This window comes from Drosophila willistoni (genome assembly GCF_018902025.1).
Source record: "Drosophila willistoni isolate 14030-0811.24 chromosome XR unlocalized genomic scaffold, UCI_dwil_1.1 Seg41, whole genome shotgun sequence".
NCBI classification, from domain to species: Eukaryota; Metazoa; Arthropoda; class Insecta; order Diptera; family Drosophilidae; genus Drosophila; species Drosophila willistoni.
The window spans coordinates 2658169-2671579 of NW_025814058.1; the positions used below are offsets into that span (position 1 = coordinate 2658169).

Below are 13411 nucleotides of genomic sequence, written 5' to 3' on the forward strand. Positions count from 1 at the left end.
TGTAGTTTTGACATTGCCCCACGTCATTCACAATTCATTTAACAAAACACTTTTGCACCCTCCCCCGCCAAATCCAACAACACATAGCAGCAGCCCAGTGTATTTAATGATCATTAACTTTGTTGTTTTTTTAGTTATTGTATTAACGTTCTTTCTAGTTATTCGTTTTTGGGCCCTCTTTGTATTTAGTTGCTGCCTCTGCCGCTGCTGCTGTTTCTTCGCGTGCGTTTCTTAGGGCTGTTTTAAGTGAACTGATTCAAACAACAAAACAAAACAAAAAATTTTGTATTATTTTTTGTTGTTGTTCTTTTTTTTTATTCTTTTTCTTGTTGTTTTTGCCTTTTGTGTTGAAGAAGAAGGAGAACTTTTGACAGCAGGCATCTGTGAAAGAGAAAGAAAAAAAACGAGAGAGAGAGTGTTAGTAAGTGTGAGAACATTGAAGAATAGTCAAATCAAAGAGAGAATGGAACAATCGTGAAGAGGAAGAGCATATAAAGAGCATAACACACACACACACACACACACATACATAGCAGAAGAAATCAACTAGAGGGGGATTTACGTAACGTTTAGAAGGAACCACAACAACAAAATCACACACACACACGCAAACACACACAAAACAAGACAAAAACAAAAGCAACAAGAACCAACACGAAAAAAAAACAACAAAAAAAAATTATGCCGTTGGTTTTGATTCTGTTTTATAATTCGCACACACATGCAAAGCATAAGAGACAGAACGGGATAGAGACAGAGAGAGAAAACAAGAGCGCAATGTGCTCAAGCAAAAGAGTCTCCAAACAATTGAGAGAGAGGGAGCGAGAAAGGGAGCCGCTTAGCACTCTCTCACTCTCTGATTGGATTTTATTACTAGCATCAAGAAACACAAACAACAACAAAAAAAAAAAAATATTCTACTTGGTATTACTTAATCAAATCTATGGAGAAAACATGTCATATTCTTCCAGTCATCAGATTTCGCAAGAAAAAAGCAAAAAAAAAAAAAAAAATTTGCTAAAACTTTTTTCGCCTTTCTTTCTTTTTTTTTTTTGCATCCATCTCTGAAACGTTCTCGTCCTCTTCTTGCCGCCGCCTAGGGATAAGGTCAATGCACTTTAGACTTATGTTTGCAATTTCAATTAACTTTTTATGTTTTTTTTCCAACAAATTTGTAACTAAAAGTTTGATTAGATAATAAGAATATATAAATATATATGTACATACATATATAATTAATACATATTTAATTCTCTCAAATTGTCTAGATGTTACATAATATTATGAAAATTAACACTGACGACGTTGACGCTGACGCTGACGTTGCTGGGCCCCCCAAAGTAATGAAATCAAAATCAAAAAAAAAAACAAAAACAAATTAAAATCAAAAGCATACAAACGCATCTTTTTCTCTCTCTCTCTCTCTCGTTTTTTGTTAGTCTCTTTGGACTCTTTTTCAATCACCAGCCGGGGACCAAGTAAAGAAGATTGGGTAATAAAACATTTCTTTCGATACCCTATACAATTTTGGGTATATTTGAGTGCATATCTATGCATGTATTTGTTGTATGATTGAAATTTTTATTCTTTTTTATATGTATACAGTCGAGTCTCGATAATACGTAACATCCTAAATCGAAAACCTCAATATTTCGTAAGAAACTGCTGGTCCTTTGACAAAAACTTTTTTGGAATGGAAAACCTGGTAAAACCTCTGTAATTCTTAAAAAATTCTGAAATTGCGATTTCGAATTATCGAGACTTGACTGTATATTCCAATATAATAACTGTTTGAAAGAAGTAAAACTTAGGGAAATGAACGAATCAAATAGATAAAGATTTTAACCCTAAAATCAATATTTTTCAAATATTTTAATCAATTTTTTTGTTTTTCCTTTTTAAGTTATTGAAAAATAATTGTTGTTTGTTGTTTTTGTTTGAAAGTTGTTTCAAGTGAGTAGAAATAGAATGAAAAATATGAAAGGGTATACAAGTTTTATGGTAATTTTTTTTAGTTGCGTTTTACTCTGACTTTGGTCTCTTTTACTAGCTTTCTCTCTTTAGCTGTTTGGTGCACCTTCTCTCTCTCTCTCTCTCTGTCACTCTCACTCTCTCTTAAGAACAATTCTTTGCGCACGTTTTTCTGTTTTTGTTGTGTGCTTTTGCTTTTTGCCTTTTGCGTTGACGTCTTTAGTTTTGCGTTTTTCTATCTTAAAGATAAACAATGCCGGCATAACACACACACACACACACATACATACACGCATACACACGCAGACACGCATACACACACGCATATGTTATGTGTATTTGTAGTTGAATTTGCTTCACTCTTAGTTTTGTTATGTAAACAATTTTGATTTTAGTTTTTTTTTTCTTTTCTTTTTTTTAGCTTGTCGTCCGGCTTTGAGCTCTTTGTTATTGTTGTTGTTTTTTTTCTTCTTCTCATATTATTTTTGGTTTATAATTTGTTTACATTTTGTGTTTGCCATAAAAGTGTGCCAAATCCAAGAAGACAGACAAAAAAAACCCCAACCAAATACAAATGCGAAAAAAAAGAGAAAAAAATATATAGAAAATTGCGTGCAAATGAAATTTATGTAGTTCGTTTCGTTTCTCGTCTGATTATGTTACGCATAAAACATGAACAATTTTTTTTTCTTTTTGGTCTTTTTATTGTATCCGACTGCCGACTACGCCGACATCCGCGCCCCTTAGCCCCCGTCCCAACCCACTTTCCCGTTCCACATTAAGTAATGATGAACATATATTTTCATATAAGTTTGGTAGTTAGCCAAAAACAAAAAGCAAAATCAAGAAACAAAAAAAATGTGATTTCATTATACTATTTCATTTTGATTTGAGGAGGCCGTCAAAAAAAAAAAAACAACAATAAAACAACAAAAACTAGAAACAAAATTGTTTTCAAATCTCTCAAGGAGGAGACCTTAAGACTAGCACACACAACTATTTATTACACAAAATCTAATTGACAATGTTGTTTAAAAGAATTAGGTGAATTAATTCGGAATTTGACTAGTGGTTCTAATCAGAATATATATATCTATTTCGGATAGATACAGATATTAGGGTGTTCCTTAATAAAAAATAAAGCCACATCCAAGATCCCCACAATAGTAATTATATTATTAACTATTACTTGTGTTTTATTAACCGAATAAATTTTAAAAATAATATTATTAATAATGTTAATTTTTAATATCTTTAATCTTTATATACTCAACTTTAATGTCAACTCTGATAACATTGTTAAGTCGTTATGGGATCGATATAATATTTTATTATTAAAATTTGATCGCAAATTCAAAAAGTATTTAGAATAAAAACTATAAATACTTTGTCACGTCATTCCCAAACAGATGACACTTTCGTTTTGGGTCCTTCCCGAATGTTGTCTTGTTCCTTTTCAAAGGTCTCTCGAGATAATTGCAAAATAAACTCTTTTATCTCAGTTTCGTAAAAGATATTTCAGTCTCTTAATACCAGACGATGTGAAGCAAAAGGTTATTCAGAAGGTAAGGTATAGGTCTTTTGTTTTTGCCTTTTGTTGGTTATAAACAAAAGAAAAAAGTGTTTAATCAAAGTGGTTTTATAATCAGAGAACCCACTAAAGGTGTTAATGTCCGATAATGGTCGTAAAACTGTTACGTTAATTGTATAACAGCGGCAAATAACCAAAGCACTAACTGTTGAATACTCTACACAAATAGTTAAATATATATGTACGACAAATACTATGAAAATTATTTTCGTATACCGCACTTTGGCGCACCTATTGGCCAAATCTACCAAAGCACCGACTGTTGAATACCCTACACAAATAGTTCAATATATATGTACGAGAAATTCTATGAAACTAAAGCACCGACTGTTAAACACCCTACACAAAAAGTTTTATATGTATGGACGAGAAATTCTATGAGAATAATTTTCCTATACCGCACTTTGGTGCACCTATTGGCCAATTTAACTAAAGCACCGACTGTTAAACACCCTACACAAAAAGTTTTATATGTATGGACGACAAATTCTATGAAAATTATTTTCTTATACCGCACTTTGGCGCACCTATTGGCCAATTCTCGAGTCAAGTCATTACATATATTGATTACATTATTATATTATAGATTATTCTATTAAAAATCCAATATATATATACATATACTGACATTCTTTAGGTTTTCATGGTTACTAGTTGAAATATATTGGGGAATGCTGATCAAAGATCTATAGGATCTAAACTGCTTACTTCCTTCTGTAGAGCAATGGAAGGGAAATCACTTGAGTCAGCGAATATAAAGAATTATATTACAGTTGCTTATTACAACACAACACACTTATTGTATTTAGATAAAGTTCCATTATAGTTTCAATTAGTTACATATTAACTTGCCATATATATTAACTTGACAATTAAGATTTGAAGCTTTTGCCAATGATCTAACTGGCATAGCAATTTCCAGTCGTTCTCGTTGTTATATAGCGGGGTTTTTTTAAATATTGCACAACTATAGACCCTATATGGCCCAATCTATATCTATATGTCGTAGCCAACTATCTATCTCCAGCTTATTGTTATGATCTAAATTTAGACATGAACATCTTATCCAGCAATAATTTAGCTTATCACGAATCTCTCGTTCTGTCACATTTCTAAACATTTTTTGCGGTATTTTAACCATCTATCTCTTACATGTATGTACATATGTCTGTCTGTCTGTCTGTCTGCCCCATTCGACCTTCAAATACTTGAGAAACCACTCACAAGAATTCCTTTTTACAATAACTTTCGTCTATTTCACCATCTTAATAATAACAGTCAGTCAGTAAACAAATACTGATATCTATTCATATGTATATGTATCAATATATACTCTGTAGTGTGACGCATGTGTGTTTAAAGAATGAAACGAAAGTCAGTTGGTTATGACTCGATTCTAGTCGTGTCTAGCTTCCTTTTTTCCCATTTTGTTTTTGTTTTCGTTGTTTTCGTTGTTTTCGTTGTTGTTGTTGTCTGATTATATATTTGCGTAAGTAAAAAATTATGTATACGAATTCATATAACTGCACGTGTATCTAAAATGCAATCGTTTCCAGCAGTATTCAGTGCTTTGCTATGAATTGCATAATTCAGCGTTGATAAATGCTGCTAAATGAACTGCAAATATGTGGAGGATATATGACTATATAGATATGTAGTTTGTGTCTGTATGTATGTGTGTTTTTTTCCATATTATGCAATGTCAATCATATTTTCGCGATTGCATTTTATCGCCGCAGTCATCACTGAGGCAGACGACATGGCTGCAACGGCAAAGGCAACGTTCAACGGGCAACAGCGACTACTACTACAATGTCAACAAAATAATACAAAGTTAATGAACATGATGGGAATCGACTATATAGTTACCCTCTAACAAAATGTGGAGGGATTGTGAGATGAGAGATGAAAATCTGTGTAAATTTCGGTCCGATGATCAAGCTGGGAGATGAAACCCATTGCTTCTAAAGATTTGTAATAGTAATAAAGAAGACTTTGGATTAAGAATGTCCACAACTATTGTATATGATCAGTGTGTTGCAGTATAACAGATGTTAGAAACAATTTGTAGTTGTATAACACACGACATGGTCAATTGTGGAGCACATGTTAAAGTCAATTTGTAGTATAAAAGTTGCATAACGGACAGTTACAGTTAAAATCTAGTCTTGTTCAGCACCATAACAGTTGTATAACAAATGTTATAGGCAATTTCTAGTCTTAGACGTCAGTATAACAGTTGTATAACAGAGGTTTTACAAAAAATGTGCAAGGCAGATGTTACATTTAAATTCTAGCCGTTTACGATAGTATAACAGTTGTATAACAGACTTTACAACCGTAAAACAGGTGTATAACAGTCTTAACACCCGTATAACAGTTGAATAACAGTCTTCACAAACTTATAACAGTTGTATAACAAATGTTAAAGTCAAGTCTTTAACGTCAGTATAACAGAGGTTATAGTTATTTTGTGGTAAAATAAAATTTGCAAGGCAGATGTTGTATTCTAGCCGTTTACGACAGTATAACAGTTGTATAACAGTCTTCACGGCCGTATAACAGTTGTATAACAGTCTTTACAACCGTATAACAAATGTAAAACAATCTTTGTCACAGTATAAAAGTTGTATAACATTTGTTATGGTCAAGTTGTAGTCTTACAACAGTATAACTGTTGAATAACAGAGAGTATACCTAGTTTATAGTCGTTTACAGCAGTACAACAGTTGCATAAAAGATGTTATAATTAAGTCAAAGTCTTCTACAGATGATAGGGAGAACAAACCTTAAATAACCTAATCCGAAGTCCCTCTCTGTCTCTAGCCTTTCCTGTCTGGTCTGCCTGTTTGCCTGCCTGTTGCATGCATTTTGACCACATCAAATATACCCCACACACATATGTACATACTACCACATAAGAATTATCTATGCCTCCTCTCTACAGGGTATACATATGTATGTATGTACATTTCAAATGGTATTTTCCTTTGTGTTGTTTTATTACTCAAACTTAAGTCAATTGGCAAAAAAAAGTTCTTTGAAGTGTTTTCATTTTTTGTTTATTTTATAATCTTACATAATTATCACATAATTTCTCGTATGGAGGAGAAGCATAAAAAATAAATGAATGCGAATGAATTGAATAAAAAGAAGAGGGAGAAAAAAGACAAGTATGTAGTATAAATAGAATTTTATGTTTCATGATTTTGATGGTTTTTTTTTGTTATTCGTTCAATTTTTCCATACTCTTGAGATTGCATAATTGGTTATTCTTATATATACACACACACACACACATGTGTTTGTGTTTGAGTGTGTGTGTGTGTGTGTCTTCTGACTAATTGCCCCCTTATAAGCACATTTTATTTTATATAATTTGATCAACCTTCGTTGTGTTGAGTTTTAGTTTCATTGTCGTTGCTTGTGCTTCTTGCCTTGGCTTGACTTTTCCTTGATTGACTCATAACAAACTTTTTTTTTTGTTTTGTTTTTGGGTGTTTTTTTGCATAACACACACAAACACACACAAATTGATGACAACTATTGACAAATGTTGGCTATAATGACGTACCCCATATGTATGAGTATGTAAATAGTTGTTAGTTGAAAATGTTTAACAGTTTTTTTAGGTTTAAATTTTGAGGGCCAAACCATCAAGCCAAGCAGGCAGGCAGGGAACCCACCGACCGTCCGACCGACCGTCAGACAGACCAAGTGGGCGCCCTGTTATTGCATGTGTCGCATAATGTGTTGCGTGTCGTAACGGCAACTGAAACAGCGACAGAGACTGCGACTGAGGCCGAGACCGAAGCAGAGAAAGAGACAGAAACAGAGACGGCGCTGCCTGTGACACGTAAACTGCAATCGTGAGGTGAGAGGAGAGTGTACAAAAAGGGTGGAATGGGGGTGGAGGGTGTGGGGAACTGCAAGTTGGCTGTTAATTTGCCAAGCGTTTCATTGCATTTGCAATGTTTCTGTTGTTTTTATTATTATTATTGTAGTTGTTGTTGTTGTTGTTGTTGGAGTCCTAAGCGTCACCATTCAAATTGAATGCAAAATGGTTAGGCAATTTGTTGGCCCAAGTCAAAGTCAAAGATACAAATGTTAAACAAACTTAAGTGTATAACAGTTTAGAATATCGTATAATAGTTAAGCATTTCACTTAAGAACAGAACTTATACAAAGTATAACAGTTTAGTAAGTCGTTTGAATTATTATATAACTGTAATATTAAAGTATAACAGATTATTATTGGAAAATGACAATCTACAATGTTGTAACAGTACAATTAACGTATGACAGTTAGCATAACAAAACTTATTTAATATAAGAGTACAATTGAAGAATAGCAGATTAAGATGTTATATAACAGTATAACAGTTTAATGTCACTTATATACCTGTACATACATATAACAGAAACCGTTAAAACCGCTTGAAAATGTTCATTTGTCATGCAATTTCTTACATACATTCATATATCCGTAGAGTAGAAGCGGCCAGACACCTTTCCAGACTCGTATGATAGAGTTAAACAAGTAATAGATATAGACTAATCGCATTCTAACATTTGTTTTATACAAAAAATTGCATAATATTTAGCTGGAATTGAGCCGCTTGACAGGTAGCCAAGGCAAAGCCATCTTATATAATCAATCCATCGAGATAAGCTTGTTATTTAGCTGTGTGTTATAACAGTTTATAACAGTTTCTAAGTGAGTGCAAGTTAGTAATACAATTTCACAGATTTACCTATGAATATTACTGAGGAATGATCGCATGAGTCACAGAATAACGGTAAAGAGATTCTAGATACTTAAGTGAAATGTGTAGCCTGTTGCTCTCTGGTCGAAGGGCACGGAGTCCCAGGAAATTGCATGAAAGGTAAATTTACAAATTTACATAAATTTATTTCAATTACTTTAGCATATTATGAATTGGCTAATTTAGCTAACTATTAAATTCAATTGCAAATGCAATTTGCATAATTTTTATAACATTTTCAACATTCACATTTTGTCCACATATTTTTTTGTTTTTTTTTCTATAATTTTATCAGATAAATGTTTATCAAGTGTTGCCAATTTCAATAACAACAACAACGACAACAACAAAAAACCGCTTAGTAATGCCTTTAAAAATATGGCAACACGTAAGCGAAACCCCTCCCCCCGCCCACACACATCAAACCATCATCATCATCATCATGTCATACGGCGGCGACGGGCTGCAACGTCGTAGTTTGTTTTCACAACAACAGCAAAATAAAATGAAAAACAGTTTTTCCCTCGAAAAGCAAAAAACAAAAAAAAAACACACACAAAAAGAGAACACAAGAGAGCGCCGTAAGCAAAATGCAATGTGTACGAGAGAAAGAGTGAGAGAGAGAGCGAAAGAAGCGTTCATTCACATTAACAAACACACACGCACACACACACATGTAGAGGCACAGAGAGTCGCATTGACACACAGCAGCAGCATGTGCTGATGTCGTAACCGTATGTGAGAGTAATTTACCTTAAGAGAAAGAGAGAGAGGAAGCGAGAGAACGCGAATAATGGCAAGAGCTAAAATATAATATTCTTAAACATTTTGTTTTTACTCTCTTTGAACTTACCTGTCGCTGCTACTGATGATTTTTTTTTTAGGACCGCGCCTCCTTCGCCTGCTTATATATATATCTTTCTCTATGGCATATAGTAGAGCAAATCTGAACGCACACACAACCCAAAAAACAAAAAAAAAATCAAATTCTTTCCGATTCTTTGTCAAAATTTATGGCCACACGCGTGCAAAAAAAAACAAAAAACTAAAAAAAAAAAATGAAATCAAATCAACAACTTCTACATACATATGTGATAAAAATGCGAATTAAAACAACAATTTGTTGCTATATATTTTATTTGCTTCATATACGTGTACACACGCGCGTATGTGTGTGTGTGTGTGTGTGTAGTTGGGCGTGCGCGTAACTTTTTTTTTGTGGTTTTGTTTTTTTGTTGTTGTTATTTGTGTTTTGTAAGAACTTGAACGGCGGCTTTACGTAACCCACAGCACAAAACCCCGATCGTTTGCAAGAGCGGGGGTACAAATGGTTGTAAGGGGGGCGTGGGATTAGGGGCGCGGTACGCGCGGTTTTTGATTTTCACAGAATTTTCCCCCCACCAATACAATAAATTAGTTTGCACTTCACTTTTAATAAAAGATTCTTTAATTCCGAGCAGACGACCCGCGGCTGCGATAATGTATGTGTGTGTGTGTGTGAGTGCGTTTATATGAGGTCAGTCGGGAGAAGATTGCAAAACTTTGACCAAACCGAAAAAACAAAAAAAATTAACTGATTACGACGAGCGGCGTTAGTGTTGGCTTTAAATATTTTTCTTATTTAGATTTACTTTCTTATTTTGCGTTTAACTTTTATTTTATTTTATTTGTTTGTTTGTTTCTTTCGTCCGTGCGTGCGCTTTACGCGGGACAACACAACCGCCACAATTCAACTTCTTTTCAAGAGTGCGAAAAAAAAGCGCACACACCTGCTCACGTGGAATTCAGAAACAACACAGAGAGCTCGAAGAGAGTTCGCCATCGATGATGTTCTCTTAATGGCACGCCACCGAACCTGCTTGCAACCAAAGCAACAAATGAGCACCAACATCGAGCGAATGAGACGAACTTCAGACCAATGAGGCGAACTTCGAACCATTGAGGCGAACCGATGAGCCCGACTGTGCCTTAATGTTATGTCAGCAAACATTTAGTGCAATTGGAAGATACCCAATAGGCATTTTCATTGATATATTCTAAGCGATTACATTCTTGTTGTCTCTAGCCACAAACTGTTTATTGAAATTAGGAATTTCTAAATTTTTAGGACGACTATTAGTCCCAGCTGGAATAGTCAGGATTTCTTTAAATATACATTTATTGGCGCGCATACTTAACATTTTGCTTAAAATTTCTAGTGTTTGAAGCAGTTTAACAGAGCCAAAGAGAGAGCGCTCTTTAGGTAATGGAAATGTTATGTACTTTGAATAAAAAAAAGGGAGCGCTCTCTATTATTATGTCATATGTGTGTCAACTCTTAAATCTGTTACGTCACCAAATGCCTTGCCTCTCTTTTTCATGTGTGTATGTGTGTTGTGTGAAGATTTTTGCCGGTAAAACGTCAACTGTCAAAACAGACGACGACGCCAATATATCTACATATATGCATGATCAGGGAGGGGAAATGGTGGGGTGGGGGCGGCGTTTATGTGTGCTTAGTGGGGTAGGGGAGAGGTGTGGGTGTCATTTATTGTATCGTATGATGCGCATTTCCGGCGCCAGTCTTTAAAATGAAATTCGTTTCATAAGTTGCTTTTTTTTCTCGCTCTCTCTCTATGGCTACTACTGCTGCTTCTGTAATGGCTGTTGTTGTTGTTGTTTTTGAAACAAATTTTTCTCAGTTTTTCCTCGTTTTAACGCTTATTACGTATACGACGCGTTGACCTCATTTCTGGGTGTGAGTACCTCCTCCACACTTGCCAGCCCTCCCTCCCTCTCTCTCACTCTGTCTTCCTTCCACACACCACTGCAGCCAATTGCCGCACCATCGCTTGCTCTTTCTCTCATTTCTCGTTGTTGTTGTTGTTCGTATTTTGCCAGTAAGCTCACATTTCAAGCTCAAGTTCAACACATTTGCCTGACTGCGGCATACATGGACGGACTGCATAATATGTCTGTCTGTATGTCCGTCTGTCTGTCTCTATATCTGGATTATTGTACCCTATAATAAAGCGGGCATATTAAAAGAATGGCTGAGTCAGTAGAATTCAATTGATTAGCCAACATTTTGCTATCCTTTCATCAAGAGTTTCAAATAGTTTGATACAAAAAATAGTCTTTTATTAAAGTAACTATTTACCATCAGACCCGAAAGACAGTTAATAATTTTGTCCTTTGCTATGTAGGGTATCTTCAGGTCGACGTTTTGTTAATTAAATATATATTAACTTGTGTAATTTGTATTTCCAGTTTTCATGTTAACATTTTTGAAATGTCTATTGGCCAGTTACCTTTTATTTATTTATTTTTTTTTGTTTTCGAAATTTACTACATAATTTGCTGTCGATTGGGTGTGTGTGTGTGTGTGTATGTTTGCTGCTCTTGCAACATATTCGTGTTAGGGAAGTAAATCGAAAATGTGTTGGTTTTTGTTTTTTTTTTTTTTCATTTTGGTTATGCGCGTAACGGAAATTAGCTTTGTTTTGTGTTTTGTGTTTTTTTGGTTGCAAACAAAATATGAGGAAATTAACTTTTGTGTTTTGCATAAGATAAGGTTAATTTTTGGGTAGAGATAGATAGAAAAGATGGATAGAGACAGACAGAGAGAGTGAGATATAATCATTGGCCTTGAAATTGAAGTCAAAGAGAATTGCACGGCAATCAGTTCGGATTTAGTTTCCTCCCAATGGGTCGTATGCGTAACATTTGCCCACCAAGCCTTATGTTTTGTTTTCAGAGTGGTCTTTTGTTGTTAAATAATCATAATTGTGAAGGAAGCATCTATGACCATATAAAGTATATATATTTTTGATCAGCACGACGAGACGAGTTCAAATAGCCATGTCCGTCCGTCCGTCCGTCCGTCAGTTCGTCCGTCCGTCGGTCCGTCGGGATCAACGTAAACTCCTCCTAGACCGTTAGAGCTACAGAGTTGAAATTTTGCATGTAGGCTTGTCTATACTGCGGACCACTATATCATATAGCTCCCATACAAAGCCAAAGTCACAAACACTGACTTTTCTCAATAACTTCGTTATTTTCAGAGCTATTGTCGTGAAATTTAATATTAGAGAGTTTATCACACTGTTTACGATTACAACTCTGTCAAACTGAATAACTGCCACACTGTTTACGATTACAACTCTGTCAAACCGAATTACTGCCACACTGTTTACGATTACAACTCTGTCAATCGAGTAGGCCTTGCCTGGAACTTTTCTATAAATAGTCGCTTTATTTCTCAGAAATTTCATTAGGTGCTTGCCACTCCGACAAGGCAACATCTAATCGTTTCATCCTCCTAAACATTTTAAACATTTAAAGCTTTAAAACCAGGAAATGCATTTAAACGGTGCTAGTAGGCTTAAAGTGACCATATAAACTTCTTAAACGTTTTGGTCTATAACAGATCGGCCTATTTTTAAAGCTGATAAGATTTTCCTTAATTTTTGCTTATGAATAAGGCTAATTACCGAAAGTCCCCATTTAGTGGGATAGGCACAGCTCAGTGCCTATTATTTTCCTTAGTTTTTATAATAAATATTTTACTCTTCTTCTGAAGATAATCCGCAACTATTGCCATCCAACCATCCATTTTTTCTCTTTTTTGCTTTTTTCTTTTTAAGTTTCTGACTTCTCAAGGGTCGTCATTTACATTAAATACGACAGACGAATGCCATTTCGGCCATGAATGGACCAAATTTGCACTGTTTACAACACTATTCACTGAGTAGGTCTCGCCTGGAAGGCTTTAAAACCCGGAAATGAGTTTGACCGGTGCTATTAGTCCCAATTAGTGGGATAGGCACAGCTCAGTGGCTATTATTTTCCTTAGTTTTTATAATAAATATTTTACTCTTCTTCTGAAGATAATCCGCAACTATTGCCATCCAACCATCCATTTTTTCTCTTTTTTGCTTTTTTCTTTTTAAGTTTCTGACTTCTCAAGGGTCGTCATTTACATTAAATACGACAGACGAATGCCATTTCGGCCATGAATGGACCAAATTTGCACTGTTTACAACACTATTCACTGAGTAGGTCTCGCCTGGAAAGCTTTAAAACCCGGAAATGCGTTTGACCG

At 34.8% G+C, this 13411-nt stretch overlaps 1 long non-coding RNA gene across 1 annotated transcript; it reads right to left on the reverse strand.

Annotated features, from left to right (window-relative positions):
- Positions 1-338: 338 nt before the first annotated feature.
- On the reverse strand, positions 339-9396 carry LOC111518704. The gene is made up of 2 exons (XR_002724054.2): positions 9182-9396; positions 339-381 (listed from the first exon to the last, which is right to left on the reverse strand). It is a non-coding gene; the product is annotated as an uncharacterized LOC111518704 (long non-coding RNA).
- Between the last annotated feature and the right edge of the window lie 4015 nt (positions 9397-13411).